Below are 8,341 nucleotides of genomic sequence, written 5' to 3'. Positions count from 1 at the left end.
CCCGCTTCCCAGCTACGCAGTGGGAACAGCGCAGGGACAAGGCCCACGCTGACCAGGGATGCTCGGATGCTGTGGAAATGGCTTGCTGCCTCTGCCAGACCTGATTTAGCAGATGACACCAGCTGCTTCCCAAAGGGGTGCATGTAACCCTGAAACGAGCTGCTGTGAAATGAGTCAGCCGAGGCAAACCCTTCCTCCTAACACCTCCGAGCCTTGCGCTGGTGTTTGACACATGACCTGGCAGAGGCAGATTGCTAATAATACCTACATTTTATATAGCACTTTTCTTCGGGAAATCTCAGACAGCTTTACACAGAAGTCAAGTCTATTTGGAGCTCAAGGCTTCTAAGGATGTGTCAAGGACAGAGAGTTTTGGTACCCAGGAAGGCAACATGGGAAGGGTCTACTGCCAGGAGAGATCTGCTAAACAAATCCAGCAAGAAAGTAATGATGGCTGTGGTTAATTTGCCATTGTTAGGGTCCAGAGTAAACACTCCGGAGGCGATCAGGGAGTTCATCTCTTTCACAGCCACGGTTTCAGGTTAACCAGCAGAGTTTAGATGTTACAGCCCCATTTTGTGTCATGCCCCAGAGATTGGCAGGAGCACGAGATGGCTTTGGGAACATCCCATGCCATGCCAGGCCGAGAGCCCTGTCCTATCACAGGAGGACCGAGCTCTGGCACTGCAGCCAAAACAGGTGCCTGACCCTCGGGAAAATCCAGGGAAGGGAACCAGCACCAGTGAGGCCTCACATGCTGGTGACTGCTCAGAAATAGCCTCGAGCTGCACAGAGGAACGTCTGGGGAGAGCTGGTGCGTACACTGCAGGCTTTGTCTCGGGCAGGTCGGCTGGGTGTGTGCTTCCTGGCATACAATTCCCAGATTAGCAGGAGCTGGGCTGCCAGCAGCTCCTCCGGCCCGGCTGTGGATGAACCGCTCGGGGCTGGGAACCGCTGCCGAGGTCAGTGGTTCAAGCGCCCGGCGCTGCCAAGCGGCTCAGGGCAGAGGCAGGGGATGGGGCCAGGGGAGAATGTGGGGATGGGGCATCTCCTCCCATGCACCCAAGGGAAAATGAAGGGGCAGGGGGCCACTTCTCCACCCCATGGGGACAGGACCCCTCTCTGATACCTCTGTAAGAGCTTGGCTTTGCTTTTCAGCCCCAGGGGACGGAGACCACCACTGGCCAAGGCAATCTCACCGCTCCTTTTGTGATAGGTGGGGAACAGAGGCAGAGACCTGTCTCTTCCTATCCCGAAATTAGTAAATGAAAATCTTAAAAGCCACGGAGAATGACTGGTGTGGAGAACGTGAAAAAGCTGGAGGGTAGAAGGGTTGGGAAAGGAGAAAAAGTAATTCAACACAGAACTGTTTAATAAGGGAAAGTGAATAATCAGAGGGAGAAGCGAGAACAAGTTATTCACACTAAATGCTTAATCTAAAAAAAAATAAAATAAAAAAATAAGCCAGGCCATGCCAGGGGTTGAGACTTACAGGTCGTTCCCAACGAACAGGAAAGGAGAAAGCAAAAAGGGAAACGTGGAACAACCATTAAAGAGAAACATAAGGGAAAGAAGAGGAAAAAGCTGGAGCTGAGGAGCTCTTTGGGACAAGCCTAAGCCCCGCTGACACCGGGGCGGGGAGCTAAGAGGAAGAGCCGATGTCTCCTTGGGGAGGGCTGCCGATGCGGGGTGGTCCATCCGGGGCTGCTGCCCACCTCTCCCAGGAGCTGGATCTAAGGAGGGAAAAGGATGAACATCAGGGACCGAAGTGGCCAATGCAGGGTGGCACTGCCCCCCCAGCCCTGCTGCCCACCCCCACGGCCTGACAGGGCTCCTGGTGCTGCCCCATGTCCCCAAACAGGCTCTACCCTTCCCTTCCCTGCAGCTGCTGTGTAGTGCAGGGCACTGGGGCACGGGGCTCTGGGCATCTCCAGCATCTCTCACGACGAGAGCTGGACCCATCCTGCCACATTGCAACCATCAGCAGGAAGTGAGGTTGACCTGACACCCCACTGATGCCCAGCTGCTTGCACCCCTCCAGCCTCCAGCCCCATTTACTGCCCTGGAGAAGCTGAACACCAGCAATTCCCTGCTGACCGTGGCTCCGGGAGCTGTGCCAGGCATGGCCATGCCTTTATCTGCCCGGGAAGACCGTGCTTATGAATGGGCATCTGTTTTCAGACCCCCCCTCAGCAGCTGAGAGCAGCTGCTGTGTGGGCTCTGGGGATCAGACCCGTGCCCTGGAGCTCACGGCAGACGGGTTCAGAGAGAGAGGCATCCCCGTTAAATTCCGGGTGTTTTCCCAAAGGCTCAAAGTCCACGCCTGCCCACGCACTGCGGTGCCAGGTGCTGCGCAAAGAGCTGAGCATGGAGGGGGAAAAAAACAATAACCAGACAAACAACCCAGTAAAACTCCTGGCCCCTACGGTGTGAGACCAAAAAATGCCTCCACGCTGCATTTTCCAACATTATTTGGGAGTTTCCCACCTCCCTGTTGCAGCTACTGAAGACAAGACGAGCCTGGTCTCTGCAAGAGGAAGAAGATGGGATGCTGCAAAGCGACCCCCACGCACGCGTGCCCAGTGAGCAGCAAGGGTGGGCAGCGAGGGCAGGCAGCCCCCCCGGCACCCCTTCCCCACCTCCCAGACGTGCTTTTCCTGTGCCTGGAGTGTAGGAAGTTGCTTTTTCCTCTCTCCCGAGCTGTCCCTGCCTTCGGGAGGAGCGTGCGGGCAGTCAGCTGCCCTCAGCTCACACCCAGGAGTGATAACCAGTACATGGATCTGCCTTTGCAGAGCCCAGCTTGGAAATTCCCCGCGTTTCCTCCCTGTGAGGACAGAGGGTTTCCGTAGCCTCTTGTCTGGTACTGCCCAGAGCCCCTGTCAGCCCAGATTTCAGAGGCATTTAGATATATAGCACTGGTCCATGAGGTGCTTTGGACAGGAAGAGTTGGTATGCAGTGTCTGTGTGAAAGGGGAAACTGAGGCAGGGAGTGCAGAGTCAGTCTTCTCAAAGGGGAGATTAAAGCTGGGCTCATTTAATAAATAACCTCACTAAAACATGCTGGTTTTTTTCTGCAGAAGCCACCAGCTTTTATAAAGTGGATTTACAGACTGACACAATACAATTTTAAGCAAATTGGCCCAAGTGTCTCGCTCATGGTCCTGCAGTGGCTTGGTGGAGGAGACAGAAATACAGCTGTGGCCACAGAGCACCGTGGTGGCACAAGGTGCCAGGAGAGATGTCCTTCATCAGTGCCCCGATGGCATTTTTCTCTTCTAAACTGACCTCAGCCTTTTCCAGGGGTTCCTGCTCCGCTTACTCCCAGCTATACCAAACTTCTCCCAAAGCAGCCAGCGGTTTCTCTTGCCCTGCCTTCAGAAATGCTCAGTTAGAGAAAGAAACGTCAGACACAAACACCTTGAGTACTACAGAAAATTGGAATAAATGCTCAGGATGTGTCCTCGCAGCCAAGAACTGACCCCAGACGCCAACTGCTTGGCCACACCACCGCAGAGCTGCAGGACCTTATAAGCAGATTGTCCCAAGCCTCTTGCCTGCAGAGAAGGCTGCTGCCGTGCTTGATGGCACTTTGGGCTGACGTGTCAAGGATCTGAGAGTCTTCTCAGGGTGCTCACAGGAGCCCTGTGCTTCAGGACTCACAGCCAGAATGCGGTCAGCTTTCTCCAGGAAAAATATCTTGGAGACCATGGTGTGGCTCCCAGAGAGAAGGGATGGGAGCTCTGGTATTTGAAAATATTCTAAATCCAGTGGGCAAAGTTGGAGGGAAAGGTCTGGACAGAACAATTTTGTGCTGGGGACAAGGTGAAAAGGAGGAAGAGGAGGATCTAGGAGTCCCTTCCCTCCTCTCTTGCTGGGACCCCATACGATGACACTCAGCCCCCACAGAGATTTATCAGCCCTCTGATAGGTAAACGCAGACACAGACAACCCCCCCCCCCTTCCCATATTTATACAACAGATTACCAGAAGGTGTATTTACAAGTTATTTTGTCCTAAACAGATCATAGCTTGACAGCTCTTGCAACGCCTGAAAAACACAAGCTGGCTTATGCTGGCTTCTCTGGACATGGCAAGCAGACAGTTTGATTAATGTCCAACACGCTCCAATAGCTATTATAGGAATAAAGCCTGGACCTGTTGTGGGTTTTTTAATCAATTTGATAAATCTGGTGCATGTGAGAAGTGCTTTGCCCGGAGCCTCATATTCTCTCTTCATCCAGAGCCCAGAGACAGCACAGCCGTGATAAACCCGGCAGCCGTGGTCTTGGCACGGAGGCTGTGCTCTGGGAGGAGCCGGGACATCGCAGCCCCGACCTCGGCCCCCAGCACTTGGCACTGCCACCATCCTCATCCTCCCACCCTGCCCGAGTGGGAAAGGCCCCTTTGCCTCCCCCAGCAACCCCAGAGGGAACCAGGAAGAAACTCTGTGGATAAAACCCGATGAGCAACAGGGGTTTTGCTGTTCCTTTCCACACTTGCATTTGCTCTCTGTACCGCAGCATCCCTGGAGACGATCACCCTGTGGAGCTGGGTGCTGCGGAGCTGGGAGAGCTGGCCCAGCATCATCCTGCCAGGGAGCAGAGGGTTGCCCTGCTCCATGAAGACAGGGGAGCAAAGAGCAACAACTTTCCCTTAGTCACATCCCCCAGACAGTTGAGCAACGCTGCGGTGAGCTGGGCTCAGCCATGGGCATCGTGCCCACGCTGCCAGGGCCCACGGCCACACTGGGCGAACCCAGGGCCCCCCATGCTCCTGCAGCCTCGGGCCAGGGGACGCAGCCCCGGCTTAGCCCACCGAGGTGAACCTGCCCACCCCGACACCCACCCTGCGTGGGGGGAACCAAACCCGTAGGGTGATGGAAAACTTCTTCGGCCCGTGCAGAGATGGTCCCTCGGCGCCCACCCGCCCCATCGTCCTGTCCCCGCTGGCCCCGGCTCCCCGCAGCCCCGGTACGGGGCAGGGGGCCGGGGCGCCCAGGGGTGTCCGTGCCCCCCGGCGGGGCCGGCGCGGCTCGGTTGACGGTCGGACAGTGCCACCTGGTGACCCCAGGAAATTTCTCTCCCCAGCAAGTCCCCGCAGCTCTGCCGAAGGGCTGGGGGCAGCCGGGGGGTCTGCGGTGCGGAGTGGGTTCCGCTCCCATCCTTGGCAGGAGCTCACCTCTCGTCCAGGACCCCATCGGAGGGGTTTGCAGGCGGGAGGGGGAGAACCGCTGTTGCAGGTCTGTTAGCAGCCGCGTTCAAAAGAGGCTCCTCTTCACTTCCCAGCTCCCTCTGGCTTCCCAGGGCATGAGGCTGCAGCGGGAAAAAAAGAAAAATATCTCAGAGTTGACGAAGCATCTCTGTACGACAGCTTGGTTCCAAAGTAACACTAATTCCAGTAGCTGATCTTGAAAATAAAAACAAATTCTACCTCTCTCCTCACCCCTGCAATGCCAGTTTATCATCCAGAGATCTCAGAGTGCCTCATGCCATTGAGCAGACATCTCCGGGTGCAGATGGGAAACTGAGGCAAGCAGGGGAGAAGGTTCGCCCAGGGTCACGGAGGGAGCGAGTGACCAAACCCAGCAGACATCTGGTCTCTAGGCTCCCAGGCCCTAACTGGTAACTTAGCTCGTCTCCCCCATATTTTGCCAGGCAGTGGCAGGATCTGTAGCATAGTTATGCTGTATAAAAAGAAAACCTATTTTAAAAAAACCCAACTTTTTAACAGCTTCAGGCAGCTCCTCAAGACCACCATTAAAACTGCCCTGGAGTCTCTCTTTGCTGTCTGGAACAAAATATTGACCATTTCTCAAAGAGCTGATTCAATGCACTGCACCATCCAGCAGAGAAAGGGCCTAATTTGCCTTGTACCTACTCGCTGCGCCGTTCACACCCCACACCCACGCTCTGGCAGAACGGCGTTTATTAAACCACCAACCCGTCCGTCACCCCAGCTACCTCCTGCAGCTCCACCAGGTCCTGCATCTTTTTCAGGGCCTCTCAGAGCCCTGACCGAGCAGCTGGAGGCTCTGCTCTGCTGCAGATTCAATTCTCTGCTGCAAACCTGCCCTGTTTATGTTGCCTGGGTTGGAGACGCCCATCCTGCTCCATCTGTGGCCTCCTCTGGGCTTGGTCATGCTGTCCTGCAGATACTTGGGGAAGTCATCAGCATCCCTGACCTGACCCCTACCTCAGATGAAGACCTATTCTGCAGGAGCATGTCTTGTTCTGCTTTGGATCGATGTGTTAGGGAAGTCCAGGAGTTATTACAATGGGACAGCAAGATAATTTTGCACATACAGCTTGTTCAGGGCTGCTGGGTAACCAGTTACCCCAGTTAAACATGGTCACAGTGGGATCTGTGAGAACACCAAGAAGGGAATCCCAAAGGCCTGGCTGTTGCCACTATCCCTGTCTCACTCCCATCCATCCCATCTCAGCAAACATCCTGATACCATGTGTTGCCTATCACTGACCTGATCCTGAGATCGTTCCCTGCTCAGCTGAAAAGGACCATGAAGGTACAGAACAACTTCAAAGACACTCCTGAAAGCCCACAGCCTCTGATGCGGTAGTGCCTTGGCAGTGCCAGGGATCAGATTTAGCATCCCTCACACTGATCTATTCCTTGTGCCTTTTCTAAGGCCTGAGGGCACATAGATCTGCCTGCACGTAGATCCTTCTCAGGAGCGATCACAGCCTCAGCCCCATGCTCCATGTCCTTCCACCAACCTTATGTGCAGTCCATCCATGTTGGTTCATGTTGAAGAGCCTGTTCCACTGGGACAGCTCTGCTTTTGGGGATCCTGCACCCTCATCTGTTAAAAACAAGCCCAGAGAAAACAGTGACTCCCCAGAGCTGTCATCTCCCTTCCTGCACGTGGTACTTGGCACAGCAATCAAATGTGCCCCCAGGAAGTGTCTGAAAGAGGAGGATGTCATGCCAGGTCCAGATCCTCCAGTACCAGAAGAGCAAGTGGACTGTCAGACACTGGATTCAGTGGGCAACTGGCTGAAGCACCGCAGCCCCTCATGTCCCCTGGACAATATTTCGTGCCCTCTGCCCTGGGTACTCTCCCCAGTGATCTGACTGCCTCAGCAATCCCTGTGGTTGGTTTTCTCCAACACGCAGCCTTGATGCCAACATTTAGCCAGCAGACAGCATGCAGCACGAGCCCCAAGGCTCCTACCCAAAAAGTGGGATACAGGCTGGGAGAAGGACTACCAGTCATTCCCCAGGACTTCTCCCACCAACAACCAGGAAGCCCTCAAGTCCTGAGGGATGGGGAGAGGGGATTTCCTTTCCCTCTGAGCCATCCTCTCACCTTTCAGGAGCGGCTCTTTCTCCCATTCAGCATCAAAGTCCACAGAAAACATTGGCTCAGGGCTTGCATCGCGGGTAACGTCTTCACCATCAGCACTCAGACCTTGAAGGTCCCCATCCCTGGAGGCAAAGCACAGTCAGGTGCGTTCAAACAAAGGCCAGAAGGACCAGCATTGTGATTTCTGACCCTCTAGAAATGACACTAACACGGTGGGATCCGGTCACAGCCCTTGTCAGTGGCCTAGAGACGCTGAAGACTGCGGAGGGCTCCAGCTCCGGTTTCTGATGGGTGCCACAGCCCTACAGAGCTGCCTGGGGACCTCTGGGGAGGGAAGAGCAGCACCGGCAGCGGTGGGAACGGAGCCTGCCTGCTGGGGATGTGGGATGCCCCGAAGCTGTGTGGGTTCTGGAAGCCAGCTGCAGCCTCACTGGAAACACTGGGCTCATTTCAGTGTTTTGAGGAAGTAAGGGGCAACCCGGGGTTTATAAAATCCAAATGAGCAGCTGTCTATATCCAAACGAGCAGCCTCCTGCAAAACACTGGCTGCTCGGGGTCTGAGAAGACCAGCTCAGCCGAACAGGTTTCTCCCTATCCCCCTTGGGCATCCGTGTCTATGTTTTACAATGAGGGATGGGAACATTCCCATTTACAAATGGGAACAGGTTGCCCAGAGCATTTGTGGCTGCCCCATCCCTGGAAGTGTTCAAGGCCAGGTTGGATGGGGCTTTGAGCAACCTGGTATAGTGGAAGGTGTCCCTGCCCATGGCAGGGGGGTTGGAACTGGATGATCTTGAAGGTCCCTCCCAACCCAAACCATTTCATGATTCCATGAGGACACGCTCCCTTGCTAGGGACACCGAAGCAAGCCAGGCTTTTGGCCCCATATCACCCCCTACCCCAACACTTACGTTTCTGGAGCTTTGTCACCAAAAGCTTCTGCTGTGGCCGCCTCCTCCTCGCTGGCCGCCCCGCTGCCCGCGTGCTGCCAGGCTGGGCTGCCAGCAGGAGCCTCCG

This window comes from Tauraco erythrolophus, chromosome 27 (genome assembly GCF_009769465.1).
Source record: "Tauraco erythrolophus isolate bTauEry1 chromosome 27, bTauEry1.pri, whole genome shotgun sequence".
Taxonomy (NCBI): domain Eukaryota; kingdom Metazoa; phylum Chordata; class Aves; order Musophagiformes; family Musophagidae; genus Tauraco; species Tauraco erythrolophus.
Note: the sequence above shows the minus strand (reverse complement) of the source record.